At 33.0% G+C, this 17,423-nt stretch overlaps 1 protein-coding gene across 4 annotated transcripts in view; it reads right to left on the bottom strand.

Annotated features, from left to right (window-relative positions):
* The window catches only part of LOC105220550 (coiled-coil domain-containing protein lobo-like), a 441,384-nt gene that overhangs the window by 224,923 nt on the left and 199,038 nt on the right, over nt 1–17,423 (bottom strand). The gene's annotated exons all lie outside the window — the stretch shown is intronic.

The raw sequence follows: 17,423 nt of genomic DNA, 5'->3' as shown, positions 1-17,423 counted from the left end.
GGGGATCGGGTGCGTATTTCAAAATACTATTTTGACTTATTTCAATAATAAACAAATATGTATAATATTTCGAAGGTAACATTTTGCAACGCACAAAGAAATGGAAACATTTTCAGGTATTGAGTATTATGTGTTTCCTATAATGAGTATATTACCTTCCTCTGGTTTAACTAGTGCAAACTCCTTTAAATTTTATAAGATTTTGGTATGCACAACACAATGGAAGAAAAAAGGTTAGTATAATTGCGATGTATTTCACATTAGTGATGAGCGATATTTCACTACCGGTGATTTTTTCACTGTGATTGAAAAATCGCATATAGCAATTGCGATCAATTTTTGTAAATAGCAGTGATTTATAATTGCAATTGCAGTTCAGTAATTTGAGTTCGGTCACAGTACATATAGGAGTTCAGTAATTCTAATTCGATCAGTGTAGCAATAGCAGTTCAGTTCTTCTAATTCGATCACTGTAGCAATAGCAGTTCGAAAAGTAGCAATCACAGTTCAGTACCAATATCAGTTCGAAAGTAGCAATCACAGTTCAATAGCAATATCAGTTCGAAAGTAGCAATCCCTGTTCAATAGCAATAGCAGTTCGAAACGTAGCAATCACTGTTCAGTAGCAATATCAGTTCGAAAGTAACAATCACTGTTCGGTAGCAACATCAGTTCGAAAGTAACAACCACTGTTCAGTGATCACAGTAGCAATTTAAGTTGCGATTTCGATAATTTTAGGTACGGTGATTACAAAAGCAGTTAAATTTTGGATATTGTTAAAATTAATAAAAAAGAAAATGTAAAAAATTAAAAAAAAAATGTGGAGAACAAATTTTCATAAATTCGTTCTTTTTTTTGTTGCAATTTATATTGCAATAGCAATATAAAATCACAGTGATTTAAAAATAGCAATCACTGAAATCACAGTGATTCAAAAATAGCAATATCGCTCATCACTATTTCACTTATATCATTGTATGTATATTAAATACATTTTTTCACTATTTCTTTATTTATTGAATCTGCTGTTAGATATTTGGCTTCTAAGTAATCAAATCTTAAAACTTTATAAAACTAAACAATCTCAACCAATTGATCTAACTGTTTTGGTGAAACGTTGCTCTTTAGTATGAAGGCATATCTCTTCTATTTAGGCGTGTTTGATTGCTAAATCATTACCCAATGGGTTTGGGTGATATCGGAGTTGTGGATGAGCTTTGAAAGAGTGCGGACGTGTTTTAATGCGCTCCGTGATTTATTTTATTTATTCAAAATAAAACAAATAACATTAAATAAGCAAAACAACTAAAAACTTTCGTGGAAAATCAAAATCAAAACATAAAAAAAAAACTAAAACAAAAGAGTTTAAAAACAATAAACAAATTATAAAATAAAGTGATAAGGAAAACACAAAGCGAGGTGAGCAAGTACTACAAAGAAAAGGACCATCTGTCCAGATTGGAATTGACCGCTACGTAAACATAAAAAGAAAATTAAGTCCTGTCAAGACAGCGGTAAATTCCAAAAAAATTTCAACCCGCCTCGCTTAATATATATAAGCCTGGAAATTTAAATCATCTGGCAACACGTCAAACTGTGAAGTTTAATTTTTCCTCGGTTCTTGAATTTGTGCTTAAATTTATTAATATAATTGAAGAAAGTTTTACTTTTAATAAGTGTAATCTAAAGCTAAGTATTTGTGCTAATTTGCTTTTGTGTTATATTTAAATTTTAATTGTATTTTAACTATTTTCTTAAATTCTGGTGCCGAGTCTTTTAAATCATTTGTTGTTGTTATCAATTATCAATTTTATTTCCTACTTTGCAATTGTTTGTGCGATTGCATATTGTTTTTGTTTTAATTTGCTCTTTTTCTTTTGATTTTCTTTCATTTTTCTTTTTTTCTTTCATTTTTGCTCACAGCTGTTTGCGTGTTATTTTTAAGTGGCTCAGTGCTTCTCAAACTGCTCACTATTATATTGGTTGTGATCTCGGCTAATTCAGTATAACTATTGCAATTTTCCGAATTGTACTATTAAAGGCGATTCTGATCGTTTTGTTTCTTGTTGGCTTTGTGACGGGCTTGCCCATCTTAAATGTGCTGGATTGACAGGTAGAATCTTAGATTCTATTCTCGATGGAAAGGGTCTGCGCTGGTCGTGCTTAAAGTGTAGACCGACAGATATTGAATTATTTAAAGTTTTTAAACAGGCGCGCAATAATTTTAAAGAAATCGGTCGAGAACTTCAAAACCTTACAGAAAAATTTAAGCATTATGAAGTGTTGTTTCAATCATTTAAATGCCTAAATGATCAAGATGATAATGCTAAGCCTTCATCAAAACGTAAACGTCCGTCTAATGAAGAACCTGCCACTTTGTCCGTAAAAAGTATGTCACCGGTGAAATTAGACCTTATTAATCTCTCATCTCCATGCCCTCAAGGAGAGAAGCCTTCCACTTCAAAAGTGCTTAATCCTCCGAAAACAAATAACGATAACCTTAAGCGGAAAACTATTCAGGATCCGCCTCCTATTAACTCTGAGTTTGTGGCAAAAAATTTGGTAGTAATACCTCAACGAAAATCAATTTTCGTTTCGAGATTCGCTTCGGATACCACAATCGAAGATATAAAGTTTTACATCTCGTCGAAATTAAAAATTAACGATATTGATATTGATGTCAGAAAATTTAACTTTAAATACGAAAGAAACATATCTTCTTTCAGCTGTTAATTTTCAATTGCTACTTGATGAATCATTTTGGCCACCTGGTGCTTTCGTGCGCGAATTCGAGCAAAAGCAACAAAAACAAACTGTAATTGCTCATATTCCAAAAAATGCCGCGGATTCAAAAAACTAATTATAAAAAATTCATTACAAATTCACTATCAAAATGTGAGGGGTTTAAATACAAAATTAAAAGAATTGTATTTGAACAGCACTAATTGTAATTTTAAAGTCATCGCTTTTACTGAAACTTGGCTTAAACCTCATATCTTTGATAACGAAATATTAAATAGTGAATTTCAAATCTTTAGATGCGATCGACTGAACAGAGTCGGGGGGGGTGTACTATTTGCTGTGCATTCTTCAATTCCATTTGAAGAAGTAGAAGTTCCTCATGCGGACTTTATTGAATTTAAGTGCATACGAATTTGTATTAATAAATGTTCTATTTATCTAACTTTATCTTATATTCCGCCTCAATCGGACTTATCTGTATATATGCAGCATGCTTCTTTAATAAATAATGTTTTTTCAATTGCTAAGAATACTGATTACATAATTATTCTAGGCGATTTCAATTTACCGTGTGTATCTTGGAAATCTGTTGACGATTGCATTACCCCTTTTTGCACTCGTTTAAGCTTTAATGAGTTTTTGGAAGAAATGTCTGGGATGGGTCTTAACCAAATTAACTTAATTCCGAACAAGTTTGGTAAATTCTTAGATTTGGTCTATGTTGATAATTCTTCAACAGTTTCTGTGGTCCGATCTGATCCTTTAGTTTTGCCAGAGGACTCTTATCACCCTGCCTTGGAAATTAATATCGAAATCATAGACGAATTACTTGTATGCAACAAACAGGACCTTTGTTCTCGGTTCAACTTTGCGAAAGCTAACTTCAAAAAGATTAATTGTGAACTTTCTAAATTGTCTTGGCCTGATTATAGTGGTAATATTGAATTAAATGTATCACATTTTAATGAAACAATTTATAATATTTTTGAAAGATTTGTTCCGAAATGTTTTATTATCAAAAGAAAAAGTTCAAATTTGTGGTATTCGAATGAGCTATGTAAATTAAAAAATAAAAAAGCTCGTGCTTTTAAACTTTATAAAAGAACTGGAGCTCTTGTTGACTATTTAAAATATTCTAAATTGCGTCGTCAGTTTGAGGAACTTAACAAAAAATGTTATAAAAACTACATAATCAAAGTAAAAAATAATATTATTCGTAATCCGAAATTGTTTCATGATTTCAAATTTTCCGTCCGCGATGAAATATAAATCAACAATGTCATGTGACAATTATATTATTTCTAATATGTTTGCAGAATTCTTCAAATCCAATTATTGTTCAAACAACCCTATGAATGTGCCATATCATCAAGTGTTATGTCCGAGTACTGTAATTAATACACCAATTATTTCTGAAACAGATGTCTTAAATTATTTAGTTACGTTAAAAAATTCGTTTAAATATGGCCCTGATATGATTCCCTCAAGCTTTCTTAAAAATTGCGCAAAATATATCTATCTGCCCTTAACTAAGCTTTTTAACCTATCTCTTAAACAAGGTATTTTTCCGTCAATGTGGAAAAACTCTTTTATATTACCTTTGCATAAAAGTGGAGTTAGATCATCTGTTGAGAACTATAGGGGGATAGCTAAAATGTCAGCTATACCCAAACTTTTTGAAGCTATTGTCACTGACCAAATAACTTTCTTAATCTCTCCTTTAATTTCATTCTCTCAGCATGGATTTTGTAAAGGGAAATCTACAGTAACTAACTTGCTTGAATTTGTAAACCATGTGTCAATGGGTTTTAGGGATAATAAGAATACTGATGTTATATATACAGACTTTAGTAAAGCATTCGATAGAGTAAACCACTCAATTCTTTTGCAAAAACTGAATCTTCTTGGTTTTCAACCAAGACTTCTTGAATGGGTATCCTCTTATCTTACTAACAGAAAACAACAAGTTTTATTTAATAATACATTATCCGATTCAATTAGTGTCACTTCAGGGGTTCCACAGGGTAGTCATCTCGGCCCGATTCTGTTCTTGTTGTTCATCAATGATATACCTTCAGTAATTAAGTTTTCAGAAATTTTATTATATGCGGATGATGTAAAACTTTTTAAATCATATACTTCTCATAACGAAAGGACTGAGTTGCAATCGGATTTAAATAATTTAGTTACTTGGTGTCACAAAAATGATATGCCACTGAATCTTAAAAAATGTAAAACGATGTGCTTTTCCCGTAGAACTGTTGATCTTTCCCCCTATGTAATAAATAACTTCAGTTTAGAGCAAGTTTTTAGCTTTGTTGATTTAGGAGTTAATATGGACCCTAAACTAAATTTTAATTCTCATGTAAATTCAATTGTCTTAAAAGCTAAAGGTGCTCTTAGCTTTGTTAAACGTTGGTCTAAAGAATTTAGTGATCCGTATATTACTAAAATTCTTTTTACAACATTGGTAAGGCCTATATTGGAGTATGGTTCTGTGGTATGGAATCCTAGCTATCAATCCCATTCTGATAAGCTTGAGTCCGTTCAAAAACAATTTTTACTTTTTGCTTTAGGCCACTTACATTGGGATTCAAGATTGAATCTTCCCCCGTATACTAGTCGTTTAAAACTTATAAATCTTCCCACACTCACTAGTCGCAGAGAAATGCTAGGTATAATTTTTCTAGTAAAACTTCTGAATGGTTTAGTTTGTAGTTCATTCCTTTTGTATGATATTAAGTTTAATGTCCCATTGCGTTCATCCAGGCAGTTTAGACCATTATTTCTAAAATCTTCTAGAACAAATTTTGAGTTAAATGAACCATTCTGCCGAATATGTCATGATTTTAATTCGCATTCCAGCACATTTGATCCATCTGACTCAATATTTAGCATCAAAAAAACTATTTTGTCTTCTCTTAATAAATAATATTCAGAAATTTTTAACTTTTTGTTTTTATATATTTTTAAATCTCAGCTGTTGAAATGTTTCTTTCTGTAGCTGAGCAGTTTGAGAACCGGACGCTTAAAAATCTCTTGCCTTTCTAGACTCGGCAAATTCCGCTCGTATGCGGACTGCGCCCCACGCGTCGGTTGGGCGGGAGGAGGGTAATCGTTTGGGTTAATAATAAGCAATGGATTGGAAGACGATGCGAAGGGTACCACCACAGTGGTGAATGCCAAACGGCCGCCAATATATTTGCGTGAGCGCAGCTCGAATGCACTTGTTGCTAAATTAAGTGAAGTTGTAGGTACTAATAATTTTCCTATAGTGCCTTTGAAAAAAGGCAATTTAGATGAAACCAAAATACTGTTATACACTGAGAAAAGTTTTATGGATATTGTGAAATGTTTATCAAATCACAACAAGAATTATTATTCTTATCAACTGAATAGCTCTAAAGGCCTTAGGCACTGAGTCTACGGTAGAATCTAATGATATCAAAGAAGCCCTTGAAGAATGCGGCTTTGGAATTAAAAATGTGGTAAATATCTTCAATAGAAATAAAGGACCACAACCAATGTTTAAAATCGAATTTTTGCCAAACTTTAATCCAATAAAAAATAATGAAACACACCCAATATTCAATTTAAAATATTATTCCATCGTAGAATTACCATTGAAGAACCTCATAAAAAAATGGTCCGGTACAATGCACTAACTACCAAGAGTATGGGCATACCAAATCTTATTGCACTCTACGCAGTGTTTGTGGGGTATGTGGTGATTTACACCCAACATCAAAATGTGCTCTTAAAAAAGAGGATACAAATAAAAAATGCAGTAATTGTGGAGGAAATCACACTGCTAACTACAGGGGCTGCCCTGTATATAAAGCCTTGAAATCAAAATCACTGGGAATTCAAGCTCGTCGTAACCAAAGAATGAATATCCCTCGTAACGAAAATGTAGAAATTGCAGGCCAGAGTTTAAAATCTGGTAATTCTAAGAATTTCCTTGCCCAGGGAAGCTATGCAAATGTTGTAAAAGGCAACGCTGTGCAAATGCAACAACCGCAAAATCCACCATATGGAGGTATTGCAAAAATGTATAACTCAATTTATGTCTACCATGCAAAACATGATCCAAGATTTGATCAAATCTCAAAACCAAATGTTACAAACCTTATTATCTAAAAAATGAGTATGCTAAATATTTGTATATGGAATGTCAACGGTGTAAACCAACACAAACTGGAGTTAATACGATTTCTGACTGAAAAAAGCATAGATGTTATGCTGTCAGAAACTCATTTAACAAATAAAAACAATTTCTTTATACCGGGATATAGACTTCATGTTACAAATCATCCAGATGAAAAGGCGCACGGTGGTACAGCAGTATTGGTTAGAAATCGGCTAAACCACCATGCTTTAGAACCGCATGCTACAGCGCAGTTACAAGCTATAACAATATCATTAAAAAATCGAGGTTCTGACCTCAATCTGACGGCAATATACTGTCAACCTCGTTTTAAAATTACAGACTGTGAATTTAAAGACTTTTTGGAACGCTAGGTCCAAGATTTCTAGCAGGGGAGATTACAATGCAAAACACATGTACTGGTGCTTACGTCTTATTAATCCGAATGAACGATAGCTGTTCTACACTATTCTAAATAAGAACAATAACCTTGATATGATATCTCCTGGTAAGCCGACATACTGGCCCAGTGCTAGAAACAAAATACCAGAATACATGTGTTGACTTATGTTCTGATCATTCTCCTATACTTATAAAGTTATGCGAACAGCCCATGATAGTTGAGCCAAAAGAATCTCTAACATCTTTTAAAACTAACTGGTTGAAATATAGAAAATATATCAGTAGCCACATTAATATCGATTTAAAAATAAATACAGGAAAAGTTATTGATGAAAGCATAAGCAGAAATTCAATGATGTGGATAATTGATGAAAATATTGGAATGTCATCAAAATATCATGGACCGAATTTCATTGAAATTGGTCCAGTAGTTCCTGAGATATGGTTTTTGACTCATTTAGGCTGTGGCAAATGCATATCTTAAATTTGATCCTTCATTTATGTTCTAAAAGGACATGAAAAAATAGTATCAAAAAACATAATAACAAACAATGTAATCCAAAAGTGAGTTTTATTTTGAGCAAAAAAGATAAAAATCATATATAATGATTACATGGGCCAACACAAAATTTGACCATAACTTTAAAGCAGTAAATTTCCATTGTTTAGGTCTTACTTAGACGAAAAAAAAATATATGCCATGAAAAAGTTTGCTTTTTTATTTAGGACACCATTTTAACGATATTTTTTAAAATATGTGGTTTTAATTTTTAATTGAAAATGAAATCACTTAAAGAAACATTTTAATTAAGTTTTACTATCAAAATAACCTACAAAAAAGTAAAAAGTAACTTGAAAGTGCATACTTTTACTTTTTTTTATGTTCATAGGTACAATCTCTTAATAAACCCCAAATATAGTCTCCCATCATGTCATTGTATTGGCCTTGATAACGTTGTTCGAACGTTCTCCTTGCTCTTCTGAATACGCTCCCATGTTGTTTTTGAATTTATCTAAATTAGCATGCAGCATATGTACTTTTAACCCTGGACGGTCATCCTTTTTTTTGTAACGGGTGATTTTTTTGAGGTTAGGATTTTCATGCATTAGTATTTGACAGATCACGTGGGATTTCAGACATGGTGTCAAAGAGAAAGATGCTCAGTATGCATGAATAGACTTACTAACGAGCAACGCTTGCAAATCATTGAATTTTATTACCAAAATCAGTGTTACCAAAATCAGTGTTCGGTTCGCTTTTTTATCGACAAATTTTGTTCAGCGATGAGGCTCATTTCTGGTTGAATGGCTACGTAAATAAGCAAAATTGCCGCATTTGGGGTGAAGAGCAACCAGAAGCCGTTCAAGAACTGCCCATGCATCCCGAAAAATGCACTGTTTGGTGTGGTTTGTACGCTGGTGGAATCATTGGACCGTATTTTTTCAAAGATGCTGTTGGACGCAACGTTACGGTGAATGGCGATCGCTATCGTTCGATGCTAACAAACTTTTTGTTGCCAAAAATGGAAGAACTGAACTTGGTTGACATGTGGTTTCAACAAGATGGCGCTACATGCCACACAGCTCGCGATTCTATGGCCATTTTGAGGGAAAACTTCGGAGAACAATTCATCTCAAGAAATGGACCCGTAAGTTGGCCACCAAGATCATGCGATTTAACGCCTTTAGACTATTTTCTGTGGGGCTACGTCAAGTCTAAAGTCTACAGAAATAAGCCAGCAACTATTCCAGCTTTGGAAGACAACATTTCCGAAGAAATTCGGGCTATTCCGGCCGAAATGCTCGAAAAAGTTGCCCAAAATTGGACTTTCCGAATGGACCACCTAAGACGCAGCCGCGGTCAACATTTAAATGAAATTATCTTCAAAAAGTAAATGTCATGACGACGTTTCAAATAAAGAACCGATGAGATTTTGCAAATTTTATGCGTTTTTTTTTAAAAAAAGTTATCAAGCTCTTAAAAAATCACCCTTTACATTAACGTCATCCTTCGTCAATATGACGACGACTTATTTCAAATCCATTTTCAGCAGGGTGTGAGTCGAAATAATGAACGCGTTTTATTTTTTTTTGTTTAATTATTTCATTATTAATAAATACAAGTCAAAAATAAAAAGGAAAATTTTATTCTTTTAACTTAAAATTAATAATTCACAGTCTTCTGAAAATATATTTCAGTGAAAATAAAATAGTTCGTAGTCATTTTGACGAAGGATGACCGTCTAGGGTTAATGACATTCTGCAGCTCAAGGCCTCAAAATTTTTTAGCATATTTTCAACTAGGTTTTCGTAGTTTTCGGCTTTGTTATTTCCTTAGAATCCAGAAACGACTGCTTTGAAACTGTTCCAACTCGCTTTTTGAATACGATCCAGCAAGGTTGGGAATTTCTGATCGGCGAAAATCTGTCTAATTTGCGGACCAACAAAAACCCCGGCTTTAACCTTTGCTTCGGATAACTTCGGGTAAAACTTTTTTAAGTATTCAAAAGCTTCTGAGGTTTGATCCCGTTTTTTAACAAATTGTTTCATCAACCCTAACTTAATGTGCAGAGGCGGCATTAACATTTTTTCTGCTTCACATAAAAAATCCCACCATTTTCGATTCGATTCGAGCAAAATTTTAACACTTTCATAATTTTCTTTAAGATATACTGAGTGAACGATTGGAAGAGATGGAAATTTCTTTCCGTTATGTAATAAAACAGCTTTTAAGGATCATTTGCGATCTCAAGGGTCTCAAGGGCAAACAATCCTTTACATTGCATACATTAAATACTAAAGTCACTAATCAATATACCGTTAAAACATCGTTTTAACGATATTTTTTTTATAAATGTGGTTTTTATTTTTAATTGAAAATGAAATCACTTAAAGAAACATTTTAATTAAGTTTTACTATCAAAATAACTTACTAAAAGTAAAAAATAATTTTAAAAGTGCACACTTTTACTTTTTCTTTTATGTTCATTGGTACTATCTCTTAATTAACCCAAAATATAGTATTATTACGAAGGTATTTTCTTGTCGTTTTTGTTCATAATTAATCAGAAAATCATAAAATAAACTTTAGGACAAAGAAAACATTTTTTTTGTAGAGTCGTGTTATTTATGATTTTTATTTGTTTTGCTCAAAAATAATGATTCATGATTTTTTACAAATTACTCAAAATTAATCATTAACGGTGAAGAAAATCATAAAAATCAATATATAATCATTATTTTGTGATTTTTATAATAAAACTTATAATGATTACGGTCCCTGGTTTTTAGAAACATCACTAATAATGAAATAGAAAAGCTTGTAAATGAGAAAAGGCAAGCGAGACGTGAATGGCAGTTAAGTCGTTAATTGTGTTGTGTATGGTATCCAACTGTGGGGTACGACCTGTGCAACCAACATTGATATAATTCAGAGATTCCAATCTAAAATGCTTAGAACAAATATATTAGAAAGAAATATATTTCTAAACTTCGTGAACATCCAAACCCATTGGCTAATGCCTTGGTACATTCCTGTAATCAAACACGTTTAAAAAGGAGAGACCTACCAGCCTATTAGAGAGATTAGATTTAAGATTTTATTACTTATTGTTAGGCTTTAAACAAAGCAGATTCAATAAATAAAGAAATGTGTATGAAAAAAAAACATATATATGCAAATTTCACCCTGCTGTCCTCTTTAAAATTAATAAAAATGAAAATGTACATAATTCAAAAAAAATTTGGAGTACAAATTTTCATAAATTCGTTCTTTTTTTTTGTTGCGATTTATATTGCAATAGCAATATAAAATCACAGTGATTTAAAAATAGCAATCACTGAAATCACAGTGATTCAAAAATAGCAATATCGCTCATCACTATTTCACATTATATCATTGTATGTATATTAAATACATTTTTTCAATATTTCTTTATTTATTGAATCTGCTGTTAGAAGCCAAATAATAAGTAATCAAATCTTAAAACTTTATAAGACTAAACAAGCTCAACCAATTGATCTAACTGTTTTGGTGAAACGTTGCTCTTTAGTATGAAGGCATATCTCTTCTATTTAGGCGTGTTTGATTGCTAAATCATTACCCAATGGGTTTGGGTGATATCGGAGTTGTGGATGAGCTTTGAAAGAGTGCGGACGTGTTTTAATGCGCTCCGTGATTTATTTTATTTATTCAAAATAAAACAAATAACATTAAATAAGCAAAACAACTAAAAACTTTCGTGGAAAATCAAAATCAAAACATAAAAAAAAAACTAAAACAAAAGAGTTTAAAATCAATAAACAAATTATAAAATAAAGTGATAAGGAAAACACAAAGCGAGGTGAGCAAGTACTACAAAGAAAAGGACCATCTGTCCAGATTGGAATTGACCGCTACGTAAACATAAAAAGAAAATTAAGTCCTGTCAAGACAGCGGTAAATTCCAAAAAAATTTCAACCCGCCTCGCTTAATATATATAAGCCTGGAAATTTAAATGGCAACAGATTTGCCTTACTAAGCAATGGATTGGAAGACGATGCGAAGGGTACCACCACAGTGGTGAATGCCAAACGGCCGCCAATATATTTGCGTGAGCGCAGCTCGAATGCACTTGTTGCTAAATTAAGTGAAGTTGTAGGTACTAATAATTTTCCTATAGTGCCTTTGAAAAAAGGCAATTTAGATGAAACCAAAATACTGTTATACACTGAGAAAAGTTTTATGGATATTGTGAAATGTTTATCAAATCACAACAAGAATTATTATTCTTATCAACTGAATAGCTCTAAAGGCCTTAGGCATTGAGTCTTCGGTAGAATCTAATGATATCAAAGAAGCCCTTGAAGAATGCGGCTTTGGAATTAAAAATGTGGTAAATATCTTCAATAGAAATAAAGGACCACAACCAATGTTTAAAATCGAATTTTTGCCAAACTTTAATCCAATAAAAAATAATGAAACACACCCAATATTCAATTTAAAATATTATTCCATCGTAGAATTACCATTGAAGAACCTCATAAAAAAATGGTCCGGTACAATGCACTAACTACCAAGAGTATGGGCATACCAAATCTTATTGCACTCTACGCAGTGTTTGTGGGGTATGTGGTGATTTACACCCAACATCAAAATGTGCTCTTAAAAAAGAGGATACAAATAAAAAATGCAGTAATTGTGGAGGAAATCACACTGCTAACTACAGGGGCTGCCCTGTATATAAAGCCTTGAAATCAAAATCACTGGGAATTCAAGCTCGTCGTAACCAAAGAATGAATATCCCTCGTAACGAAAATGTAGACATTGCAGGCCAGAGTTTAAAATCTGGTAATTCTAAGAATTTCCTTGCCCAGGGAAGCTAAGGCAACGCTGTGCAAATGCAACAACCGCAAAATCCACCATATGGATGTATTGCAAAAATGTATAACTCAATTTATGTCTACCATGCAAAACATGATCCAAGATTTGATCAAATCTCAAAACCAAATGTTATAAACCTTATTATCTAAAAAATGAGTATGCTAAATATTTGTATATGGAATGTCAACGGTGTAAACCAACACAAACTGGAGTTAATACGATTTCTGACTGAAAAAAGCATAGATGTTATGCTGTCAGAAACTCATTTAACAAATAAAAACAATTTCTTTATACCGGGATATAGACTTCATGTTACAAATCATCCAGATGAAAAGGCGCACGGTGGTACAGCAGTATTGGTTAGAAATCGGCTAAACCACCATGCTTTAGAACCGCATGCTACAGCGCAGTTACAAGCTATAACAATATCATTGAAAAATCGAGGTTCTGACCTCAATACTGGTGCTCACGTCTTATTAATCCGAATGAACGATAGCTGTTCTACACTATTCTAAATAAGAACAATAACCTTGATATGATATCTCCTGGTAAGCCGACATACTGGCCCAGTGCTAGAAACAAAATACCAGAATACATGTGTTGACTTATGTTCTGATCATTCTCCTATACTTATAAAGTTATGCGAACAGCCCATGATAGTTGAGCCAAAAGTATCTCCAACATCTTTTAAAACTAACTGGTCGAAATATAGAAAATATATCAGTAGGAAAAGTTATTGATGAAAGCATAATGAAATTCAATGATGTTGATAATTGATGAAAATAGTATGGACCGAATTTCATTGAAATTGGTCCAGTAGTTCCTGAGATATGGTTTTTGACTCATTTAGGCTGTGGCAAATGCATATCTTAAATTTGATCCTTCATTTATGTTCTAAAAGGACATTAAAAAATAGTATCAAAAAACATAATAACAAACAATGTAATCCAAAAGTGAGTTTTATTTTGAGCAAAAAAGATAAAAATCATATATAATGATTACATGGGCCAACACAAAATTTGACCATAACTTTAAAGCAGTAAATTTCCATTGTTTAGGTCTTACTTACTTTTTTTTTTGTACATTAACGTCATCCTTCGTCAATATGACGACGACTTATTTCAAATCCATTTTCAGCAGGGTGTGAGTCGAAATAATGAACGCGTTTTATTATTTTTATTTAATTATTTCATCAATCACCCGGATGGAAAAGCACATGGCGGAACGGCAGTATTGGTTAGAAATCGGTTAAGCCACTTTAATCTGGGTTCTCATGCTACAGCACAGTTACAAGCTACAACAATATCGTTAAAAAATCGGGGTTGTGATTTAAATCTATCGGCTATATACTGCCCACCTCGTTTTAAAATTACAGATAGCGAATTTAAAGACTTTTTTGGAACGCTAGGTCATAGATTTCTATCAGGTGGAGATTATAATGCAAAACACATGTACTGGGGGTCACGTCTTAATAATCCGAAAGGACGCCAGTTGTACAAAACCATTATGAACCACAATAACCTTGATATAATATCTCCTGGTAAGCCTACATACTGGCCAAGTGATCGTAGCAAAATACCAGATTTAATTGATTTTGCTGTAACCAGAAATATATATAGATCACTTGTGACAGCTGATATATGTACAGACTTATCTTCTGATCATTCACCTGTACTAATAAAGTTGTGTGAAGAACCGATATTCGTTGAGCCAAAGGTGGGTCTAACATCTCACAAAACGAACTGGTTAAAATACAAAAAATATGTGAGTAGCCACATTAATAGATATTGATGAAGGTATAAGAGAATTTAATGATGTAATATCAAATGCAGCTGTCATAGCAACACCAAACATAAGCAATAAACCGATTATCCGCAGAAAAATCACTAATAATGAAATAGAAAAGCTTGTAAATGAAAAAAGGCGAGCTAGACGTGAATGGCAGTTAAATCGCTCCCTTTCTACTCAGCTGCAACTAAAATATGCTGTACGAAAACTAAAAACAGCGCTTAAACGAGAGGAAGAATACCACACTCACAATTATATAAAGAAACTGTGTCCAAATTCAAACAAAGGAAATTCTCTTTGGAAAGCCCAAAAGTCAATGAAGCCTCCAGTCGACTCCAACTTGCCTATAAGAGGCTTGGGTGGAAACTGGGCACGAAGTGACGAGGATAAGGCAAATTGTTTCGCAAATCACCTAGAAAAGGTATTTCAACCTAATTGCCCAAAGAATAGCTTTAAGCTGCCAATCATCTCCAATAGCGCTAACGAGTCGCTTGAGTCTATTCAAACGTCATCTTCTGAAATTATTAAAATCATAAAAGAGCTGAATCCAAAAAAGTCGGCAGGACACGATAAATTTACTCCAAAAATGCTAATTGAGTTACCAAATATTGTTTTGACAGTACTCTCCTTGCTCTTTAACGCTATTCTCAGTTTCGGGTACTATCCAAATTCATGGAAAAAGTCGCAGATCATCATGATAGAGAAACCAGGTAAAGACTTGACACGGCCGTCTTCATACAGACCAATCAGTCTTCTACCCTGTCTTTCTAAAATATTTGAAAAAGTGTTACTATCAAAGATGGCTCCTTTCCTCCATGAAAATAATGTAATACCAACGCACCAATTCGGTTTTCGTGCAAAACATGGCACTGTAGAACAAGTAAATAGAATTACTAACGTTAACGTACTAAGGGCGTTCGAGTATAGAGAGTACTGTTCTGCTATATTTCTAGATGTGGCTCAGGCGTTCGATAAAGTGTGGCATGACGGGCTTTTATATAAGATCAAAAAAAGCTTACCTCTCGAAATTCATAAAACCTTGGAGTCTTATTTAAAAAATAGAAAGTTTACTGTCAAAGTAGGAGACTTCATATCTGAAGAACGACCAATAAGAGCTGGTGTACCTCAGGGCAGTGTTTTAGGGCCAACTCTATACATAATATATACAGCAGACCTTCCAACAGCTAGTAATATTTTGACATCAACTTTTGCGGATGACACAGCTTTAGTGAGCCGAAACAAATGCCCAATTATAGCATCAAAAGTATTAGGAGCGCATTTGATTTTTGTCGAAGAATGGCAAACGAACAGAAATGCAAGCATGTTACATTTTCTCTAAGACCAAAAACGTGTCCGGCAGTTAAAATGAACAATATTTTAGTACCCCAAGCGACTGAAGTAACATATCTTGGTATTCACTTGAATAGAAGGCTCACGTGGAGAAAACACATATCGAGCAAAATAACCTGCATGAAGATAAGAGCAGCACATTTAAATTGGCTTTTAAATAAAAATTCAAAACTTAGCCTAGACAACAAAGTTCTATTATACAACGCGGTCATAAAGCCGATTTGGATGTACGGCATCCAACTGTGGGGTAAGACCTGTGCAACCAATATCGATATAATTCAGAGATTCCAATCAAAAATGTTTAGAACAATCACGTGCTCACCATGGTATATGCGTAATGAAAATATCCATAAAGATCTTGGTATCCTCATGGTAAAGAAAGAAGTAGAGAACAGCAGAATTAAATATTTATCCAAACTCCGCGATCACCCAAACCCATTGGCTAATGCTTTATTACATTCTTGTAATCAATCACGTCTAAAAAGAAGAGATATGCCAGCACACTGAGGAGCAACGTTTCACCAAAACAACTCAATCAATTGGTTGAGCTTGTCTAGTTTTAATTAGAATTAAGATTTTATAACTTATTTTTAGGCTCCAAAGAGCAGATTCAATAAATAAAGAAATATATGAAAAAAAAAAAATTATTTCATTATTAATAAATACAAGTCAAAAATAAAAAGGAAAATTTTATTCTTTTAACTTAAAATTAATAATTCACAGTCTTCTGAAAATATATTTCAGTGAAAATAAAATAGTTCGTAGTCATTTTGACGAAGGATGACCGTCTAGGGTTAATGACATTCTGCAGCCCAAGGCCTCAAAATTTTTTAGCATATTTTCAACTAGGTTTTCGTAGTTTTCGGCTTTGTTATTTCCTAAGAATCCAGAAACGACTGCTTTGAAACTGTTCCAACTCGCTTTTTGAATACGATCCGGCAAGGTTGGGAATTTCTGATCGGCGAAAATCTGTCTAATTTGCGGACCAACAAAAACCCCGGCTTTAACCTTTGCTTCGGATAACTTCGGGTAAAACTTTTTTAAGTATTCAAAAGCTTCTGAGGTTTGATCCCGTTTTTTAACAAATTGTTTCATCAACCCTAACTTAATGTGCAGAGGCGGCATTAACACTTTTTCTGCTTCACATAAAAAATCCCACCATTTTCGATTCGATTCGAGCAAAATTTTAACACTTTCATAATTTTCTTTAAGATATACTGAGTGAGCGATTGGAAGAGATGGAAATTTCTTTCCGTTATGTAATAAAACAGCTTTTAAGGATCATTTGCGATCTCAAGGGTCTCAAGGGCAAACAATCCTTTACATTGCATACATTAAATACTAAGGTCACTAATCAATATACCGTTAAAACATCGTTTTAACGATATTTTTTATAAATGTGGTTTTTATTTTTAATTGAAAATGAAATCACTTAAAGAAACATTTTAATTAAGTTTTACTATCAAAATAACTTACTAAAAGTAAAAAATAATTTTAAAAGTGCACACTTTTTCTTTTATGTTCATTGGTACTATCTCTTAATTAACCCAAAATATAGTATTATTACGAAGGTAGTTTCTTGTCGTTTTTGTTCATAATTAATCAGAAAATCATAAAATAAACTTTAGGA

Source organism: Zeugodacus cucurbitae, chromosome 2 (genome assembly GCF_028554725.1).
Source record: "Zeugodacus cucurbitae isolate PBARC_wt_2022May chromosome 2, idZeuCucr1.2, whole genome shotgun sequence".
Classification (NCBI taxonomy): Eukaryota; Metazoa; Arthropoda; class Insecta; order Diptera; family Tephritidae; genus Zeugodacus; species Zeugodacus cucurbitae.
The sequence above is the reverse complement of the archived record's forward strand: the minus strand, read 5'-3'. Positions and strand labels throughout refer to the sequence as shown.